Below are 23,389 nucleotides of genomic sequence, written 5' to 3' on the forward strand. Positions count from 1 at the left end.
GGAGAGAACAGAAGCAGAATGAGGCTGCAGAGTTGAATGGGGTCCACTTGTATGAGCAGATGAGGATGCTGACCCAGACCAGAGGGAACAAATAGGGACTGAACCAGAATATGAGTGGGGATGAGAGCAGGATTGCCTCAGGGCATCCATCCTCTCATTTTGTTATCTCAAATTGTCACTTGGTTCTTTTATATCCCATTTGCCTTCTACTTTACTCTATAGCCTTCCTGCTAACTTTAATAATTTTCTGTGTGTACACTTAAGTTCATTAATTCATTCAACACAAATGTACTGAGCAGATATGACACGTCAGACATTAAGCCAGGTTCTAGAGGTACAAATACAGAAAAGAAATATTCTCTTCCCTCAGGAAATTATAATACAAAGGGGAATGCATGCATAAATAGATCATACTGTAATGTTAACATTGCCATAATGGTAAATGACTAATTAAAACAGAAGCTAATCCTTAGTGAGCACATACTATATGCTTGCTGCTATGCTAATTATACACATTATTTCTTGTTTAACTTTGACAGGAGTGAGGAAACTTATACTTTTATCATCCCTACTACACAGTTAAAAACAAAGACCTGGTGATAGAAAAAAACAAAACTGACCTCACCAAGGAATTGAAACAGTGTGATATTTATCAAGGTGTGGTTACACTCAATCATCATTTAAATTACCACAAGTTCTGTTTTTTTTTTTACATCTTTATTGGAGTATAATTGCTTTACAATGGTGTGTTAGTTTTTGCTTTATAACAAAGTGAATCAGTTATACATATACATATGTTCCCATATCTCTTCCTCTTGCGTCTCCCTCCTTCACCCTCCCTACCCCACTCCTCCAGGCAGTCACAAAGCACCGAGCTGATCTCCCTGTGCTATGCGGCTGCTTCCCACTAGCTATCTACCTTACGTTTGTTTGGTAGTGGATATATGTCCATGCCTCTCTCTCGCTTTGTCACAGCTCGCCCTTCCCCCTCCCCATATCCTCAAGTCCGTTCTCTAGTAGGTCTGTGTCTTTATTCCTGTCTTACCCCTAGGTTCTTCATGACATTTTTTTTTCTTAAATTCCATATATATGTGTTAGCATACGGTATTTGTTTTTCTCTTTCTGACTTACTTCACTCTGTATGACAGACTCTAGGTCTATCCACCTCATTAGAAATAACTCAATTTCATTTCTTTTTATGGCTGAGTAATATTCCATTGTATATATGTGCCACATCTTCTTTATCCATTCATCCGATGATGGACACTTAGGTTGTTTCCATCTCCTGGCTATTGTAAATAGAGCTGCAATGAACATTTTGGTACATGACTCTTTTTGAATTATGGTTTTCTCAGAGTATATGCCCAGTAGTGGGATTGCTGGGTCATATGGTAGTTCTATTTGTAGTTTTTTAAGGAACCTCCATACTGTTCTCCACAGTGGCTGTATCAATTTACATTCTCACCAACAGTGCAAGAGGGTTCCCTTTTCTCCACACCCTCTCCAGCATTTATTGTTTGTAGATATTTTGATGATGGCCATTCTAACTGGTGTCAGATGATATCTCGTAGTTTTGATTTGCATTTCTCTAATGATTAATGATGTTGAGCATTCTTTCATGTGTTTGTTGGCAGTCTGTATATCTTCTTTGGGGAAATGTCTATTTAGGTCTTCTGCCCATTTTTGGATTGGGTTGTTTGTTTTTTTGTTATTGAGCTGCATGAGCTGCTTATAAATTTGGGAGATTAGTCCTCAGTTGTCAGTTGCTTCATTTGCAAATATTTTCTCCCATTCTGAGGGTTGTCTTTTGGTCTTGTTTATGGTTTCCTTTGCTGTGCAAAAGCTTTGAAGTTTCATTAGGTCCCATTTGTTTATTTTTGTTTTTATTTCCATTTCCCTAGGAGGTGGGTCAGAAAGGATCTTGCTGTGATTTATGTCATAGAGTGTTCTTCCTATGTTTTCTTCTAAGAGTTTGATAGTTTCTGGCCTTACATTTAGGTCTTTAATCCATTTTGAGCTTATTTTTGTGTATGGTGTTAGGGAGTGATCTAATCTCATACTTTTACATGTACCTGTCCAGTTTTCCCAGCACCACTTATTGAAGAGGCTGTCCTTACTCCTATTTATGATAAAAACCCTGCAGAAAGTAGGCATAGAGGGAACTTTCCTCAACATAATAAAGACCATATATGACAAACCCACAGCCAACATCGTCCTCAATGGTGAAATACTGAAAGCATTTCCACTAAAATCAGGAACAAGACAAGGTTGCCCACTCTCACCACTCTTATTCAACATAGTTTTGGAAGTTTTAGCCACAGCAATCAGAGAAGAAAAGGAAATAAAAGGAATCCAAATTGGAAAAGAAGAAGTAAAGCTGTCACTATTTGCAGGTGACATGATACTATACATAGAGAATCCTAAAGATGCTACCACAAGTTCTTAAAATTCAGATTCCTGTGCTCCAACACCAGACCTGCTGAATTCATCTCTCTGCAGAAGGGTCTAGGGAATTTGCCTCTTCTCACACAAATTTTCTTTCTTTAAATGAGACAGCAATTTTCAAGGCTAAAGTAGAAATTTTATTGGAAAATTTAAGCTGTCTCTTTAGCTGTACGTGTGTGCGTGTTTGTGTGTGTGTGTGTGGAGAGAGAGATTTAAAACCGCAGAAATAGGTGATTATGCATATTATTTAATAAACAATAGAGGGTTTCTTAGAATATACGGTTTTATTTATGCTTTTAAAATATAATTTAAAACTGCATATAAAGGAAAACAGAAATAGACTAAATTCATTTACACTTATCCTATTGATTTCATTATTTAATAACCCACATTATGTTATATTTTGTTCCAGTTATTAGGTTAACATCTAAAATTTAGGTTTGGCATTTGTACCTTTCCCTGATTACAAACTTTTTAGTATATTCTTGATTCATATATTCTATTTTCAATTAAAGTTTCCATCTTCCATTAAATATATTTTCCATTAAAGGATGTATGGCAAATCTAATTGAATTCTCTGTCAAGTTCTCATATCTTTTCATGTATGTGAGGATATATGCAGGCATTTCTTGCATCAAACTTTGTTTTCCCTAAAAGTTTTAAAGCAATTTATGAAGTTAAACAGGTCAAATAAATAAAATTTTGGTAACAGAAATGAGGTGAAGAAAACATCATGTGGAGAATTAACTAGGAAGTAAGTTCCTTCAGTCAAGCGTAATAAAGCAAAATTAAAAATGGGATATATTTGAGACTAAAGAGGAAAATTATAACAATAAAAAAAAGAGAAATGATGTCTCCACCCACTCTTCAAGTGTTTATTAGGAACTACAGTAGTCACTTCAAAAATAAATATACAGGGCTTCCCTGGTGGCGCAGTGGTTGGGAGTCCGCCTGCCGATGCAGGGGACGCGGGTTCGTGCCCCGTTCCGGGAGGATCCCGCATGCCGCGGAGCGGCTGCGCCCGTGCGCCATGGCCGCTGAGCCTGCGCGTCCGGGGCCTGTGCTCCGCAACGGGAGAGGCCACGGCAGTGAGAGGCCCACGTACCACAAAAAAAAAAAAAAAAAAAAATAAATATACATATATTATTCTATTTCAAATTGGAACACAAACTAGATTTTGTGAGAAAACTGAGCAAGTAATTTACAATTTTTGTTACAATTTATGTTAATTACAAATTTCCAAAAATAACTAAGAAAAGTTGGTATAATTTAACAGATAACTAACACAAAAAACTATAAAGCCACTATAATCAAATCAAGACAGTGTTGACTTAGGATTAGCGGTACAGAAAAGAATTCGGCAACAGATTCCATGATATACAAATTTATTAAATGACATGGGTGGCATTTCAACTCAGTGGGATAAAAAGAGATTATATCATCAACAGTATTAGCACAGCTGTCCAGGCATCTGGAAATAAAGCTCTGTAAAATATAAAATTTTAAAAAACTGTAAGAATGTATAGGAAAAATAAGAGATGTTTAAAAATTAAGATGGAAATTTAGAATCTATGTGGGAAGAGAGATACATATTTGATCACATCTTCTTTAGGAAGTCACACTAGCATTTACCATCTCAACACCAGTCTGAGCAATTTCCTGATATAACTTAATTCTTTTAGCAGCTATATGAGGTAGTTATTATCATTTCTGTTTTACAGATGAGGACATTAAGGTATAGATCACACAGCTGGGAACTTCTGTAGCAAAATAAATCATCATCAAAGTCTATAGACTAACAGTATCTTTTGGGGAAATAGCTCACAAAACAAAGGACAGAGAGAGGGTTACTATCTGTGTAATACAAAGAATTTGTACAAATTGTGAAACAAAAATGGTGAGGGGAAGCAAGTAGCATAATAGGACAGAAAGGACATAACTAGGTACTATATAGAATAACACATCCAAATGGTCAGCAAATATAAACAGAGATACTCTAATGTACTGGTAATTAGGGATTTTCCAGTTAAAGCGACCCTGAGATATCAATTAAACCTATCCAAGCACTAAATGTAAATAATACTCCTAACACCAGTTGCTTTTACTTGTTATTGTTTCAAAGATTTATTCCCGCAGAGTTCAATTTTCTAGAAGTCAGACATCATATTTATTTACCATTAAGAAATTTCTACATAGAGATATAAATGGACAAAATATTTCAATAGAAAATCATTGGGTAAGCACATCTAGTGTATGTTTACATAGATTTGAGTACACGCCTGACAAATCAGTGTAGATAGTCACTATACAGCTCTTTATAGCTTCTATTCTTGGTGAGCATGTAACTCTGCTAGGTGTTACCCAGGCACTTTGTAGACACTTCTTCATTTAATTCTTCCCTAATAAACTTTTTAAGGTAGGGACGGTTTTAGATCCTATTTTACCTATGAAAAATATGAAGTTGAGAAAGATTGGGAACTTGCCCCATGTGTCACACAGCTAAGTGGCAGTCTCAGGATTTGAACCCTCCTCCACCTGACTCCTGGATACCAAGTTATACTTTTTGCATGAAACAAACTTCCATAAGCGGAATATATTTCTTTTTTAAACACTGTACACCTATACAAATCTATTTTTTTCTGTTACCAGTAAAGTTTTCGTCATATGTTTGCTGTCAAAAAATATTTGCCAATCCTGAGTTAAAAGCATCATCACTGTCTGAAATAGACATTTCTACAGTGTGTTGATGAATCTTAGCTCTAAAGAGAGATTTCTCAAGTATGTCTATTATCTGACTATATGAAAATGTATTTCTTCCAAATAGAAATCAGAGAATCAATAATAAAACTAGATTTCATGTCCTTAGGAAGATTTCAAGACTATAAACAGAAAGTAAACAGGATAAAATGACTATGGCAATTTCTATTTTTAGTAAAACCAGAGTACATTTTTAAGGTCCCTAGCACTGACAAAATTTTGAGATTAACTAGATAAAAGCCAGAAAGAATGTTTTAATTATGTAGTACATTTGGTTTACCAGAATAAAGTATCTTGGGTGATCACCGCAGTTTTGAAAAACCTGAATTTCCAAACAACTGAAAAGGGAACATTTTAATTTGGGCTGGATCATGGATGCAAATAAGTTTCCTTAGGTTAATGGAAAAAAATAACAGCAAAGGGAATGAAGTGCGATAGGGCAGAGGCGAACAGGAGAGCTGCGCTGGAAGCAGTCTGTGCAGATAAAGAATGCCACAGTGGCGAAATAATCAACAAGCAATTATTTAAGAAGGACATGTTTACTAGTTGCTTTTAAAATGCAGATCCGCTGCCCCAGTGCCCTGCATGATTCTGTGTTGCTGCTGCCTGGTAGCTCCCAGTCCCATCCTGTCCTGCTCACTCCTGGGGGTTTCCAGAGCCCAGACCACAGCAGGGCCTATGTCTGCAGGACCCCTCTGCACTCCGCGTGTGTTGGCAAACACAGTTAATAAAGCAATGTTTTCTTTGAAAAAAATAAATAAAAGTAAATAAATAAAATGCAGATCAAGTAATTTCAAGATGTCTCCAGTAAAAGTTAAATGCAATAAAATACATTTTAATTTTCAAAATCCAATGTTTAAAATAAATGCAAAAGTCACAAAGAAGAGCCCCAGGCTAAGTGTGAAAGTTACAGCTGTAGAAATTAATTTACATGAAAGAACCATCATGCCTCCTTTTGAAATGGCTTGCTACTGGAAAACACAGTGCAGCCCAAATAGTCATAAAGGAATTCAAGAATTCAAGCAGTAGGCACTGACAGCTGCAGTCATTTATTTTTCAAACTCCTGGTCATGTATGGCATGCCTACTAGATATGAAGTAGGATGGTAAAAGGAAAAAAAAAAAAAGTTGATGAAAGAAACAGCCAGAAGGTCTTTAACACCATTTCACAAACCTACTGTTCAGATGTTCTTGAATTTTAAATCAGAATCATATCAATGGAAATTAATTTCATGTCATTAAATTCCCCAAATAAATATTCCCTTTGGTGTAGCCACATCACCTAATGAAACTCGTACAAAGAGAATTTTAAAGTTTTAATTAATTATAGAAAAGAAAGGACTATTAAAAAAAAGGGGCTCTAATTTCATGGTACATTTGCAGAAACACTCTAATGTTAAATCGTGCTAGCATAGGCCCCAGTTCTTTAATTCCACTTAAAAGTTATTAACTAAGACTCTACTATGTTTTAGGGTTACGGTGGATACCTAAGTTGAGTAAACTGTAGTCCAAACTCTCAGATTGCTTGTTTTTGCCTTCATTCTTTTAATTTGCTATAACAGGACATTATATCAAAGGAACTGGTTCCTCAGCTGAAGTCCTGATGGCCACACACTTCTTCACAGGAGAGCTTAAGGGTAGGCAGGTTAACCAGGGGAGTCCTGGACCACCATGTAAAATGGACTTTTTACGTACAGTCACAACTCTGTACCTCAGGAGCATCTTTAAAAAATTCTTATATGTTATTTTTATTCTTCTTAGGCTCATTTGGTACTAGATTCAGTTCTATTTTTTATTAATTTTTCCTGACTCTTAAAAGCTGTGGAAACATTGACACAACATATACATAAACATATGTGGATATACATTCACACATATATGTATATACACATACACACATATATAATTTTTAGACATGTGTCTATATGTTTAAAGAGTTTCAATATTTGTTAGTTATTTTTCCTGGTACTTTGCTATCCTTAAATCCTCGATTTCAGTTAATCTTCACCTGTTCTGAAATTTCAAATGATATAGTCAGTGGAGTATCTATGTGGTAGATATTCTAAGACTGTGCATATATAAGAATGATTTTTGTCTTCACTCATGAGTAAGTGCTGGCTGAATATAGTGCGTTAAAAATGTTAAAAGCTTATCTCTGCTTACTGTGTTTCCTGTTATTTCTTGTCTTCATTGCTAAGTCATTCAAATACAAATGATCTCTACCCCTTCTCCCTTTCCTTGTTGCCCCAAATCTGTTTTGTCTTTTACCCCTCCATGGAGCCTGTAATGTTGGTCATCACAAATGATCTTATTAGTAAATCCCCTTCCTTTTATTCAGGAATCATTATCCATATGTATCTATGGTTCTGACCTCCCATTCTGTATCTTCATCATTTTTCATTGTTGTGTCCCTTTGGATGATCCATTATGACCCCAAACTCAACTTTTGTAATGTAGATGTTCTTACCTCTCGAAACAAACATTTTCTTTATTAATAATAGAAGCACTTTTCAGTCACCCATGATTAAAACCTGAATTATTCTGTTTTATCCCCACCATGCTAAATCCTTTACCAAAACTTGCCAATTCTTCAAAAAACATCTGTTGAGGGCTTCCCTGGTGACGCAGTGGTTGAGAGTCTGCCTGCCGATGCAGGGGACGCGGGTTCGTGTCCTGGTCCGGGAAGATCCCACATGCTGCGGAGCGGCTGGGCCCAGTGAGCCATGGCCGCTGAGCCTGAGCGTCCGGAGCCTGTGCTCCGCAGCGGGAGAGGCCACAACAGTGAGAGGCCCGCATACCGCAAAAAAAAAAAAAAAAAAAAAATCTGTTGAAAGTATTCGGTCCTTTCTTTTCATTTCTTCCACTTAATAATGACATATAGTTTAGGTTCTAATCACATCAGGTACAGAGTTTGAAATAGTCCCTGAGCCTTTTTTTTTTTATCTCTAGTTTCTATTTTCCTAATACTAATTCTTGTATGACTGATCTTCATAAAATTTTCTCCAGAATAATTTATTTTGGAAAAAACATGTCATGGTTTCTCATTTCATATAAAATAATGCAACCAAAGATTCCTGAACTAGGAACACAAAACTCTCCAGAATCTGAATTTAATTTGCACTCCAAGTGAATCTTTCAATTCTTCCCTTTTTCCTGACAAGTCCAGTCTATTGTCACTTCAAAATGTTTTGGACACACTATATATATATTTTTTCTTTTTTACCATTTTTATTTTAAATGTTTTAATTTTTTAACATCTTTATTAGAGTATAATTGCTTTACAATGGTGTGTCAGTTTCTGCTTTATAACAAAGTGAATCAGTTATACATATACATATGTCCCCATATCTCTTCCCTCTTGCATCTCCCTCCCTCCCATCCTCCCTATCCCACCCCTCTAGGTGGTCACAAAGCACCGAGCTGATCTCCCTGTGGACACACTATATTTTAACCCATTTGTTTTCCAGATCTAGTGAAGTTCTGATTGTATTTGAAGTCTATTCACGTTTAAGGCATAATCTAATTCCGATATTGTTTGTTAAGCTTATCCTAACCATTTCATTCCATGGTGAAATATGCGTAATCTGACATACTATTGCACTAGTGACTAATCCACTTATTTGATCCTTAAAATGTTTTTTTATGTTTGTGATTTTAGTGTCATACATGTATATGTATTAACACATTAGTCATATATACATTGCACATATTGTTTATATATAATTTATATATAAAATAACTTCACAAATCAGTTTAAGCTCCTTGAAGAAAGTACTGTATTTCAAATTCCTGTTCATTAGAATAGCGTTGCATACAGTTGATGTTCGATGTATTACTATTAATGAATAAATGCTTTAAAATGTATAAAAATGAAACTAGACCATTAGATGGTATAGTTGATAAAATTGAAAGAAAAATGATTTACTGAATGGCTCTTTAGATAATGCAAGAACATATAAGAAAAAAATTACCTTGAATTCATATCAATATAAATTCTAATCTTATAGAAAATAGTTCTATAGCAGAAAGTTTAGTTGTTGGTGTTTTATATTGACTAATTCTAGAGGGAAGAAAAGTTCCTGACTTTCTTCATGTGTGTTTGAAAAAAAAATTAAGGTGATTTTTTTCATGCATTGATTCTAGCTATAAAAAAACTGACTTAAATATGGTGCTGATGATTCTTGTTATCATTGTCAGCACAAGTGCTTAGAGTGACCTCTTTGATAATCTCAAAAAGACAATTGCCATTATTGCTTGAACTCCTGTCTCCAGAGTAATTTGGAAACCCTAATGTACATACACATACCTATAATGTGCATTTAGTTCAAAAATTTAGAATTGGAAAGAACCACGCAGCTCATGTAGCCCAATATATATAACACTGAGGGATATACTATTTGCTTATTGGGTTATGTTTTAACAAAACTTTTTGAGGCTTGAGTGGATTTGCTGGGAGTAAACATCTGTCAAATCATCAGTGAATAAAGAGAGTATGCATTTGAATTTCACTTTTCTAGGTGCGTCTGTGCACACTGATACCTATAGAAATAAGGTGATCCATATTTTTAAGACTTCTCACTTCACGGCATAAGGTATAATGTAGAGTACGCCCATTAATTATGTCCTATTAAAGCAAGATTCTCAAAAGAGTGTTGCATCTAGTTTTGTCCACTTTTGCCCCTATATGGAGGGCTTTTTTGTTTTTTCTTTGAATTTTATTTTATTTTTTATACAGCAAGTTCTTATAAGTTATCTATTTTATACATATTAGTGTATACATATCAATCCCAATCTCCCAATTTATCCCACCACCAACCCCCATCCTGCTACTTCCCCCCTTGGTGTCCATACATTTGTTCTCTACATCTGTGTCTCTATTTCTGCCCTGCAAACCTGTTCATCTGTACCATTTTTCTAGGTTCTACATATATGCGTTAATATACGATATTTGTTTTTCTCTTTCTGACTTCACTCTGTATGACAGTCTCTAGATCCATCGACGTCTCTGCAAATGACCCAATTTCGTTTCTTTTTATGGCTAAGTAATATTCCATTGTATATATGTACCACATCTTCTTTATCCATTTGTCTGTTGATGGGCATTTAGATTGCTTCCATGACCTGGCTATTGTAAATACTACTGCAATGAACACTGGGGTGCAAGTGTCTTTTTGAATTATGGTTTTCTAAGGGTATATGCCCAGTAGTGGGATTGCTGGGTCATAGGGTAATTCTATTTTTAGTTTTTTAAGGAACCTCCATACTGTTCTCCATAGTGGTTGTATCAATTTACATTCCCACCAACAGTGCTAGAGGGTTCCCTTTTCTCCACACCCTCTCCAGCATTTGTTGTTTGTAGCTTTTCTGAGGAGGGCTTTTTAAATTGAGAATTGTAACTAAAGAGCAAAACAAAATTTTGATAACAAGAACCAAATTTTATATATATAAAAGCTACATATATATGTAGTGGGAGAGATAAACTTCTAATGCCTCCACACTAATGAACTTTTGAAATGTTTGAAAGAACTAGTCTTTATTCTAATCTAGTTCATATTTCTCTTTTGTTTCTGTGGGGACAAGGGCATACCATGGTATATTCTGGCATTCTCTCTCTCTTGCTGTTTCTTTGTTTCTTTCTCACACACACAGCATACACAAACACACATAAAATAACTTTGTTTTTTGCAGACAATTCTTGTTTTTTGTTTATGCACTTGCTCAGTGTTCATTCTGAGTTCTGAAATTTTATCAAGTTTTTGCACGTAGTGCTTCCTTACTTCCTTACTTCTGGCTCTCTGCTTGGCTTACTATTACACTAGGATGATTCTTCTCTATATTTAGGAGAAGCCAAGAGTTTTGGCTTTCTCTCATCTTAGAGCTCTGTGTTATGGTCTATAGACTGCATTATGCATTCTCTAATCTGTCTTGAATCTTTGGTGAAGCAAGCTAACCTCCTGATTAAGAAGTTCAAAGTTAAAAACTGATCTTCTCTTTTACTCCCATCTCACTGGCAGAGTATTGTCTCTGTAGCTCTGCAGGATGTCATTAAGCGTCTTGTTTGTTTATAGCCTTATGCTGTTAGACATACAATTCAGCCATTGTGTTCCTAATGTCATGAAGGCTATAGATGAGGACAATTGTTAAACAATAGTCCTTTAAACTCTCTAGGCTTTAAAGGACTTTATAAAGACCTGGTTCTTTCAAGAGGGAGTTAGATTCTTATGGGTCTGAAAACATGATTTTTATAGCCATCAGGTTATGATCATAGGTTGAATATATAGATATAGTCAAACCAAATACAGACAAGCAGTCTGTGTTTCAGGACCCTCAATGAAAAGTCTAATGTGGGGAAAAGGGACAGAACAAGGTGTCAAAACGGTGCTATGTTGAAATGGTGAAAGCTCATCTGACAGGCCACTTTCATTGTACACAGGTGATAAAAGGCTTTGTCTGAATATGAATCAACTGGTACTTGGCCTCTCTCAGTTACTGCTGACCAGCAGGGGAGTTTCTCCAAGCTGTGGGTTTAGGCAGTAGCTCTGTCTGGTAGCTCCATCCTCAGGTGGCCTCTGGTGGAGATACTGGTGATTGTATTTGTCAGTATGAAAAGACTGAGCTGTACATTTTTCAAATCTGAATCAGTTTGCTGTACACCTGAAACTAACACAACATTGTTAATCAGCTATACTCCAATATAAAAATTTTTTTTAAAGATTAAGAGAAAGATTGAGCCATACATAGTGATGAGACTAAGAACCACATATGCCATAACCCACAGCCAAGTGCACAGAAACCCTTGATGTTCCAGGCATCAGAGATATAAAGGTCAATGACATCAGGCCTTGGTCCCAGAGGACCTTGGAGTTTACTGGGGAAGAATGATATGGAATAGGAAAATTAAAAGCAAAGTGCTAAATGCTACCACCTAGATATGAATGAAGTGCCAAAAGAAAACAGAAAACCACCGTCTTTGCCTGACTGTAATGAGGTTGTGAAATTATTTTCTGACTAGAGGTGGGAAACCCAGTCACTTTATGCAAAATCAGCTATTTACAATTGTGGGTGTAAGAAAGGTTGTTAGTGACTGTACACAAAGCTTTTTGAGGGACTCTTCGTGAAGCTTGTGCCCTGAGCGTGTTGGAAATACGTGCTGATGGATGATTCAGGTAGAAGCTACAAAAGGGGTTCCTACTGTGTGAATTGAATAAACTGTGTCAAAACAGGTTGTGTAAGAACAGGAGCCAGCTGAGGATATAGTCTTTGTAAAGTATTTTTACATATGATATCAGGTCTGTATTTCTCTATACCATTTATCTTCTATCAATTTTAATTTTCACTCACTTGTAGGTTAAAAGCCTGTAATTTTCACTTTGTTCTGGGGGACTCATTTCTTTATAAACTATGAGCTGCTTCTTAGCAGCAATAGTCATGGGGAACCAAGAGAATGGATGTTAAAACAGTGGAATTGGAGGTCAAGAAGGAGGGCATGTTGGAAAAGAAAAAAAAAAAACTATCCTTTGCACTCTCTCAAGGGTAAAAATGAAGGTGTTTCATTAATATGTACTTAGGTAATTTTGCATTCTTATAGTGCAAATTTAAATTTGGATTTAAAAAAATTACCTACATCACAAGATTTTGCATCATCTAAAAGAATATTTTAATTGGTCCATCTGGCATCGAAATAATACTCTACTTATTATAAAGCAGGTGTTAGATGCCTCTGAATATTCCATCCTTAATTAAAGCTTAAAGAAAGTAAAATTACATTTTCTATTTTAAAACTTAAAAATCTAAAGTTACTAGACATGAAAAACAAAGCATATGTAATCATATGATTTTGCAGATTAGATAACTAATGACTGGCTCTTGAAATTTAATTCTTGACATACTTTTGTTTCAAATTTGAGACATGTAATAGATAAGAATTAGTATTTGGAGACTGTTTATATTCAAACTTTGTTTATTTATCCCAACTGTGAAAGTCAAGTATACTCTTTAGTATCATATAGTTCAGCAAACACTTACTTTTTTTTTTGTGGTATGCGGGCCTCTCACCGCTGCGTCCTCTCCTGTTGTGGAGCACAGGCTCCGGACGCGCAGGCCCAGCGGCTATGGCCCACGGGCCTAACCGCTCCGCGGCCTGTGGGATCTTCCCGGACCAGGGCACGAACCCGTGTCCCCTGCATCAGCAGGCGGACTCTCAACCACTGCGCCACCAGGGAAGCCCAAACACTCACTTTTGAAATGGGATTTCACCATAGATTTGACGGTGGTTTTAGGAACTTTTTCAAAGAAAAATAATTTATCATTTGATGCCTCAAAGCCAAAATGCACTAAATATGTGTAGCCAGTATTAATAAATAGGTGTTTTTTAAAGATTATCTTGGATTCATTTAAGCTCAGATTCTGTCAGTAGTTTGCCAGGATTTTGAAAATAATTTAGTGATCATTTGGAGAGTCTATATACTATCCCTATGAAAATAAAAATTAAGTTTGTTTGAATCTTCCTTAAAATCTGTATGGAGGGCTTCCCTGTTGGCACAGTGGTTGAGAGTCCGCCTGACGATGCAGGGGACGCGGGTTCGTGCCCCGGTCCGGGAGGATCCCACATGCCGCGGAGCGGCTGGGCCCCTGAGCCATGGCCGCTGGGCCCGCGCGTCCGGAGCCTGTGCTCCGCAACGGGAGAGGCCACAACAGTGAGAGGCCCGCGTACCGCAAAAAAAAAAAAAAAAACCTGTATGGAGAAGATCATAAAGATTGAGAAAGATGATAGTACTGTTATTTGAGGTATACAACAGGTTAAACAGCAATACATAAGGAGCGTCTGTGAAGCACATCTAGGAAGATTGAAACCACTAGTGGAAAGCTCTGGAGTTATTTTTGTCCAGCTCTATTCAAAACATCTATTAACGTTTAGCTAAATAAATAGAAAAGAAATTAAACAAGGGCCCAGTTCCTATGTTGAAGAACAGTGTAAGTACCCCAGCTCTACTTGTATGCATGAATTCTCTCTATGAATAGGCTCTGCAAATGACAACAAGCATCAAAATAAAGGAGACATTCAGCAAAATTTATGCAAGGAAATAGGCACATTCAATTACACTGAGATGGTATCTATTCTTTAGAATCTTATAACTCTAAAAAGGAACTGGAAGCTTACATCAGTGTATTTGGATGCCAGGAGAGAAATTTAAAAAATCAATGCCCTGAGAAATAAAATAAACTGTGTATCAAATTTGTATATAATATTAAAATGCCATTGTTAATTGAGATAGATGATAAAATTAAGATTCAAAATAATTTCAATAAGCCTTCAAAATTTAATAGACATGATTATACATTCTAAATAATGACAGCAAAAGTACAGAATTAGGAAAGAAGTGGTTCAAAAAGCTTTTATGAGCAATATCTGGAAAGGTTTAGGTCAGTTTGATTAGTTCATAAGAATTAAACCAATATTTGTTGATAAGTAAAGCACTGTGCTAAGTGCCTTAAGAAATACAAAGAGGAGAATGCACTGATCCTGTCTTGAAGGGATATACCTGTGTGTGAATGGATTATATGCAGGGATATTCATAAGTAAAATACATAGCACCTGTCTTGTAATTGATTGAACTAAAGTTAAAAGCAAGAATGAATAGACGCACATGACAAAATTAATTCTACTTTGGGAGAATTTTCCATAGAAAGTTAGCTCTGAGATGGAACTTAAAGGAAAAAAACAGTATTTCAAAAACTATTCAAAAACTATGAAAGAATGCTCCAAGCCAGCTCTGTCCAGCAGAACTTTCTGTGATCATAGAAATGTTATATATCTATACTGTCTGTTGTGGTAGCCACCAGCTACATATGGCTATTGAGAACTTGATGTTTTTTAACTGAAATTTTAAATTTATGTAATTTTTATTAATTTAGATTTAACGGCTATCATATTGAACAATACAAGTTGTGGCAGAGAAACCAGCTTGAGTAGAAGCACTGAAGATTGACAGCATGTAGGGGCTTTGTTTGGAGGCAGCCACTTCCCGGGACTGACTGGAGTAAAGTTGGGTGATAAAAGTGAAAGGTAAGATTGAAAAGAAAACATCCAGGTAAGATTTTGGATGATTTTGCCTATTAGACCATTACAGAAAAGGCACTGAAAATTTATGAGCAGGTTTGAGTCAAGTCCAGCTCTAGGTTTTAGTAAGAAAACTGGTGACAGTGTGAGTCAGAACCAAAGAGATCAGAAAAGTGGTTACTGTGAAAGTTCAGGCAAGTGAAAGTAAGATATTAAGACAAAAGAAGAGAAAATTTTAGGAAAAGGATAATTCAGAGATACACTTATCATACTGTATTAGTTTGGTTTCCCCAAATTAAGGAGGAAACATATGAGTAAAAATTACAAATGCAAGTGGCCATTTTAGAGAGTTGCTGGAGAAGGGGGAAAGTGATCAGGGAAAGGATGGCAGCCAATACTGAGTGTGTAACTAGGCCAGCTATCTAAGTGGGTGACTGGAGTTTGTTCCCACGGGGAAACTCTGGGGGATGGTATAGAATGCATGCCTCAAAATTATTCCAGCAAAAGAGCAAGGACACTAAGACATTTACATATACACAGTTCCCATCAATCGCTGGTTGAGGGCCGTTTCCAGGGGATGTTAATTCCTCAGGACGTGTGGCCTGCAGTATGCTTGGATAGAATAGTCCTCCATAGTTTCAGGGAAAAAGCCCTCAGGAGAAGAGATGCAGATAATGGGATTTGGAAGCCCTCTGGAACATACTGAAATGGCTGCATTTAAACAATTTAGTCAGGAATCTGACAGTGTCTCCTACACGTATGGAGTATCATGCTGGGTGTGCCACACATCTTCTAAAGTGATGTTGAAATATCTGTAGACATACTAACAGCTTTACTTCTTTTTTTTTTTTAACATCTTTATTGGAGTATAATTTCTTTACAATGGTGTGTTACTTTCTGCTTTATAACAAGGATAGCTAGTGGGAAACAGCTTTACTTCTTAAATATGAAGGTAGATAGTATTCAAGTAAAAAACCAAGAACAATTAAAAATACATTCATATTGGAAACCAAATATGTTTATACAGTACTAATATATTAATTTAGTCAGAAGAATGTAGATTAGATTATAGACCATTCACAGTGGAAGCAAACTATGCTGTTTTTGGAGCTAGTGGTTGTCAGAAAGTTTTCTGTGGCTCTTTGATGTCCTACCAAGGCTTCATAGTGTGCACCATTTTTGATGAATATGTGAAGCTTACTATTGCTAAAGTTGAGTATATATTCTGTTATATGACAATATCTGATGAGCTAAAATGTGAGCGATGAGGCATAGGAGCCAGATACTTGAAAATGTGTTTATTAGAACGTATGATCTCTCTGCCCCATGAGCATAGGCTGTAATTTGGTCAGTGAAATAAAGATTTTAACTTAAACTCTGTCACAGTGAAAGATAATCAAGCTTAATAAATAGACAACTGGAGATGCTTTTATAGACACCAGGAGTTATTGTTGTACTGTAGTAAGGACAGTATTTTAGTTATTCCTGACATTTTTGTGTGGTTTTAATCCCTTTATTGCTTTAAGTTTGTCACCAGAACTATAGTATACTAAAGTGCACTGATAAACAAAAGCAAAAACAGTTTGAGAAATACAGGCTACGGTGGGGAATGTGTGTGTGTGTTATGCTGATATATCAAGTTGTAAATTTTTTTATGAATATGAAGAATTTAACATATATTTTATTGTTGAGTATATGGTAAGTAAAGCAGAATTATTTTTTAAAATTTTGTTACTATTGATTTTTCCAACAGACACAGAAATGTTATTAAGGTACATTCATTACAAATTAGTTGTAGAATGATGGCCAGTAGCAGGCTTAGACTATCAAAAGTACACACTTAATAACCAGAACATACCTCTTGCAAGCAGTGTATTTTCTAGTGACTCAAAGAAGTTATTTTGCTAAAAGTTAGACGATAAATGGGTGTTTTATTACAATTCATGAGTCATGATTCATAATTACTTATCAATAGTGCTTTAACATATATGTTTCCAAGCTAAAATAATTGAGGCAATTCAGGGATAGAATTCTGCCCTTAGTCACCCATTCTTCTCTGTGTTATATCAAGGATTAAGTAATATTTGGAAAAAAAAATTATATGGCGCTGTGGCACTTTTTGTATCAACTCTGTGAAAGTGGATAGTCTTCTATTGATACTAGGTGTTTCATTTTTCAATATAAATTTCTTCACAATTCATTGACTATTAACGCACGTTTCTGCCTTTAACATGGAACATTGAAAAAGTGCACTTCAAAAAATATCATCTCAAACTTACTACATATCAATGACCACTAAAAGTTTAATCGGTTTAAATACTATGTATGAGAGGTTGTTTCAAGGATGAGTACTTCTCCATGTTGTCTAAATGTCAGTCATTTGTTTACACATTCACATTTTTGCCATATCCAACTACCACTCATCCCTAATATACTTATTCAGAATGGCTCAGTTTATTTATATGAATGTATTTTAAAAGGGAATTTATGTCACCACTGCAACTGGATCATGGAATTAATTTACTAGATAAAAATGAACGTAAAAATGAACATGATAAATATAAAACACTGTTACTTTACTTAAAATAAATGTAGGACTTCCCTGGTGGCAGAGTAGTTAAGAATCCACCTGCCAATGCAGGGGACACAGGTTCAAGCCCTGGTCTGGGAAGATCCCACATGCCATGGAGCAACTAAGCCCGTGCACCAAAACTACTGAGCCTGCGCTCTAGAGCCCGCGAGCCACAACTACTGAGCCCATGTGCCACAACTACGGAAGCCTGCACACCTAGAGCCCATGCTCTGCAACAAGAGAAGCCACTGCAATGAGAAGCCCGCGCACCACAATGAAGAGTAGCCCCCGCTCACCACAACTAGAGAAAGCCCGTGTGCAGCAACGAAGACCCAACGCAGCCAAAAATAAGTAAATAAATAATAATAAATAAATGTAAAAATAAATTTCATAGGAATAAAAAATATACTCAAGCTATAAAATTAAGTACCTGAAAATATGTACCTCACTGGGAAGAATGCAGTTATTTATGATCAGTCAGTAGTAAGTGAGATATTCCATCTGATGTGCTTAGATTAAGAACCAAATATAATCTATTCAATATAGGCTATTTGCCTTTTTTGTTTGTTGTTAAGCAGTGTTGAGAATCATATGTGTATGTCGTTGAATAAGACAAAGAAATTAACTGCCTTCTCTAATGTTATTAGATGCTTAGAATTAATTCCTGAACAAACTTAGACCCTTTTGATTTAAGAACCCATCCAAAGTGATCTTCAGAATCCTTTTTCTACATGTGTCAGGAATGTTAGGAAATGTCGGCAAAATAAGGGGAAAACGTAGCTCACCTGTTCAGCACTACCATCAAGTTTGGAAATATACTAAGAAATTTTAGTATTACTTTTATCAAGTATTTCAGAAATCTCTTTTATCAAGTATTTCAGAAATCTCTTTTATCAAGTATTTCAGAAATCTCTTTTAATGTTCAAAATCTGTTTAGTGATTTTTTTTTCTGGGGAATTATCCAAACAAGAAAATGATCCAAATTCTCAGAGTCAAGTGAATTCCTAAGGCAGATAGTTTTTCCTCCTCACATATTATTTTCATTTTCTTCAACAATTGATCTCCCAAATGATAACTGTATGTATGGTTGTGCAGCATAGGGCCTATATTTCCAGGCCTTCTTTGTAGCTAGATTTTCTATTTGTTCTGCTCAATGGGATCAGTGTAGGAAAAAAATAGTGTTTGGGCTTCCCTGGTGGCGCAGTGGTTGAGAGTCCACCTGCCAATGCAGGGGACACGGGTTCGTGCCCCGGTCCGGGAAGATCCCACATGCTGCGGAGCGGCTGGGCCTGTGAGCCATGGCCACTGAGCCTTGTGCGTCCGGAGCCGGTGCTCCGCAACGGGAGAGGCCACAGCAGTGAGAGGCCCGCGTGCTGCAAAAAAAAAAAAAAAAAAAAAATAGTGTTTAACTTCCAGGAAATATACTTAAAGAGGGGAGAAATGTTCTTCTCCTTTTTTCTCCTTCCTTCTGGCTGGAAGGCAGATGTGATAGTTTGAGCTAAACTAGCTATCTTGGACTATGAGATGGAAACCATGATTCAAAGATGGCAGATCATTAAGAAAAAGAGTGTATATCTCTCTTATTTATAATCATGGAGTTCACACTAACAGTTTCTGCTTTCATTTATACATGAGTAAAGAAAGCGTTTATTTTTAGTCAATATTATTTTGGTGTTTTCTGTCACTAAAATTAAGTCAAACTTAATCTTAAGAGGAACTCATTTTAAAATTATTTTCTACACATAGTTGTGTTCTTGGAATGTTGATATTAATTTGCCTTAAAGAGTAAAGTTAGATTTTACAAATGACCAAATTATATCTGAAATATATGCTTATGTCAAGGACTATACCTTTTATGTGAGTGGTCATATAGATTAAAGATTTCATCTAAAAAATCATAAAGACCGGGCTTCCCTGGTGGCGCAGTGGTTGAGAGTCCGCCTGCCGTTGCAGGGGATGCGGGTTTGTGCCCCAGTCCGGGAGGATCCCACATGCCACGGAGTGGCTGAGCCCGTGAGCCATGGCCACTGGGCCTGCACATCCAGAGCCTGTGCTCCGCAACGGGGGAGGCCACAGCAGTGAGAGGAAAATCATAAAGACCTTCTTACAACTTGAATAGGTACAGCAGAACATTTTCCATGGAAAACCAAAGAACTTCAGTATGAAAAAAATATTTGTTCACTCTTACTTATGTACTGAGAAATTTCTATTAACTCTTCATGCAGAGTTTACATTGTGAGAGTTTCTTGCATGTACAATAAGGAGTAGATTTTTGTAGATTCAGATGCAAGATCTTAAATACATAGGACTGATCCTAACAGTGGTTTTACAATGAATACCGCTTGATCAATAAATCACTTCCAGGCTATTCTATTGTTTGTTATGATACTATCAACACAATAATTTACTGATATTCTGGGTATAACCAAGATGGAATATGGTGTCATTCAGGAAAAAAATAGTATTGAATGAGATAAAATAATATTCTTAGAGTTCCATGGCCACAGGGACTTTCTCTCAGTCTTTCTCTTTAGGTTCCAGCATGCTAAAATTTTGCTCTGGCTCATTCTCTCTAATCAGATGCAGTAATAAAGCAACCTGTTCAGTGACTTAAAGCAAAGAGTTTAATTCTTTCTCACTCTACATGTCTATCGTGTCATTTTCAGTTGGAACCAAGGATAACAGTGTAACCTTTATCTGGGACACTTATGTTCTCTTGGCAGAGTAAAAGAGATAAATGGCAAACCACAAACTGGTATTAAAACTTTACTCAGAAGTGACACACTTCACTTTCACACTCATTTTATTTACCAAAGCAAAGTACGTGGACGGTCCTGAATTCAGTGACATAGGGAAATATAATTCTCCCCCCAAATCAGTATTGTAAATATGGAAGAACGTATTAAAACATCTAGCCTGTGATTTAATCATTCTGTTTAACAAGGGGAAGTTTCTAGTCATATCTTCTTGACAACATGATAACTGAATCTCTGGGTAAATACACTAATGATATTTGCTAGGATTGGAGTCATTAACTAGGGAAAGTTCTTAATGGGGTGCCCCTGGCTAAAGATGACTTATAGTAAATAAAAACAGAATCTATGGATTTATGAGGTATGGCTTCTTGGAAATATCACATGAGCTGGTGGTAAATTGGAGATAATTCATAAACAAAACATTCACTGATGTTTGGGATAATAATGTATGTACCTCACTTAGACATCTTATCTATTCTTGGCCAAGAGTGCATGTTCAATGTGGGAAGGAAGGACCTGGGAGCTGCTCAGCATGTCCCAGAACTCTCTCTGCTTTATCTGAGTCGCTTGATTATTTGTATCCTTGAAATAATTATAGAGCTTGTTACTGGGTACAGTGTCTGACTCACTTGAGTTTGATTTCACAATTCAGTTCTTTGTGTTACTTAACAAACCATATGGCCAAGCTTGTGAGAAGGGGAAGCAAACATTTTGAACAATAATGTAATCTACCATGCTTATTATGTTTATTGATATATTTAGGTTTATTATTGGTCTCTTATTCTGTGTTCTTTAAAATTCCTTTTCTTTTTTTTTTTTTTTTTAAACATCTTTATTGGGGTATAATTGCTTTACAATGGTGTGTTAGTTTCTGCTTTATAACAAAGTGAATCAGCTATACATATACATATGTTCCCATATGTCTTCCCTCTTGCGTCTCCCTCCCTCCCACTCTCCCCATCCCACCCTTCCAGGCTGTCACAAAGCACCGAGCTAATATCCCTGTGCCTTGCGGCTGCTTCCCCCCAGCTATCTACCTTACTACGTTTGTTAGTGTGTATATGTCCATGACTCTCTCTCGCCCTGTCAAAACTCACCCCTCCCCCTCCCCATACCCTCAAGTCCGTTCTCCAGTAGGTCTGCGTCTTTATTCCTATCTTACCCCTAGGTTCTTCATGACATTTTTTTCCCTTAAATTCCATATATATGTGTTAGCATACGGTATTTGTCTTTTTCTTTCTGACTTACTTCACTCTGTATGATAGACTCTAGGTCTATCCATCTCATTACAAATAGCTCAATTTCATTTCTTTTTAAGGCTGAGTAATATTCCATTGTGTATATGTGCCACATCTTCTTTATCCATTCATCCGATGATGGGCGCTTAGGTTGTTTCCATGTCCTGGCTATTGTAAATAGAGCTGCAATGAACATTTTGGTACATGACTCTTTTTGAATTTTGGTTTTCTCAGGGTATATGCCAAGTAGTGGGATTGCTGGGTCATATGGTAATTCTATTTGTAGTTTTTTAAGGAACCTCCATACTGTTCTCCACAGTGGCTGAACCAATTCACATTCCCACCAGCAGTGCAAGAGTGTCCCCTTTTCTCCACACCCTCTCCAGCATTTATTGTTTCTAGATTTTTTGATGATGGCCATTCTGACTGGTGTGAGATGATATCTCATTGTAGTTTTGATTTGCATTTCTCTAATGATTAATGATGTTGAGCATTCTTTCATGTGTTTGTTGGCATTCTGTATATCTTCTTTGGAGAAATGTCTATTTAGGTCTTCTGCCCATTTTTGGATGGGGTTGTTTGTTTTTTTGTTATTGAGCTGCATGAGCTGCTTGTAAATTTTGGAGATTAATCCTTTGTCAGTTGCTTCATTTGCAAATGTTTTCTCCCATTCTGAGGGTTGTCTTTTGGTCTTGGTTATGGTTTCCTTTGCTGTGCAAAAGCTTTGAAGTTTCATTAGGTCCCATTTGTTTATTTTTGTTTTTATTTCCATTACTCTAGGAGGTGGGTCAGAAAGGATCTTGCTGTGATTTATGTCATAGAGTGTTCTTCCTATGTTTTCTTCTAAGAGTTTGATAGTTTCTGGCCTTACATTTAGGTCTTTAATCCATTTTGAGCTTATTTTTGTGTATGGTGTTAGGGAGTGATCTAATCTCATACTTTTACATGTACCTGTCCAGTTTTCCCAGCACCATTTATTGAAGAGGCTGTCCTTTCTCCACTGTACATTCCTGCCTCCTTTATCAAAGATAAGGTGTCCATATGTGCGTGGGTTTATCTCTGGGCTTTCTATCCTGTTCCACTGATCTATCTTTCTGTTTTTGTGCCAGTACCATACTGTCTTGATTACTGTTGCTTTGTAATATAGTCTGAAGTCAGGGAGCCTTATTCCTCCAGCTCCTTTTTTCGTTCTCAAGATTGCTTTGGCTATTCGGGGTCTTTTGTGTTTCCATACAAATTGCGAAATTTTTTGTTCTAGTTCTGTGAAAAATGCCAGTGGTAGTTTGATAGGGATTGCATTGAATCTGTAGATTGCTTTGGGTAGTAGAGTCATTTTCACAATGTTGATTCTTCCCATCCAAGAACATGGTATATCTCTCCATCTATTTGTATCATCTTTAATTTCTTTCATCAGTGTCTTATAATTTTCTGCATACAGGTCTTTCGTATCCTTAGGTAGGTTTATTCCTAGATATTTTATTCTTTTTGTTGCAATGGTAAATGGGAGTGTTTTCTTGATTTCACTTTCAGATTTTTCATCATTAGTATATAGGAATGCCAGA

Source organism: Phocoena sinus, chromosome 9, assembly GCF_008692025.1.
Source record: "Phocoena sinus isolate mPhoSin1 chromosome 9, mPhoSin1.pri, whole genome shotgun sequence".
Classification (NCBI taxonomy): Eukaryota; Metazoa; Chordata; class Mammalia; order Artiodactyla; family Phocoenidae; genus Phocoena; species Phocoena sinus.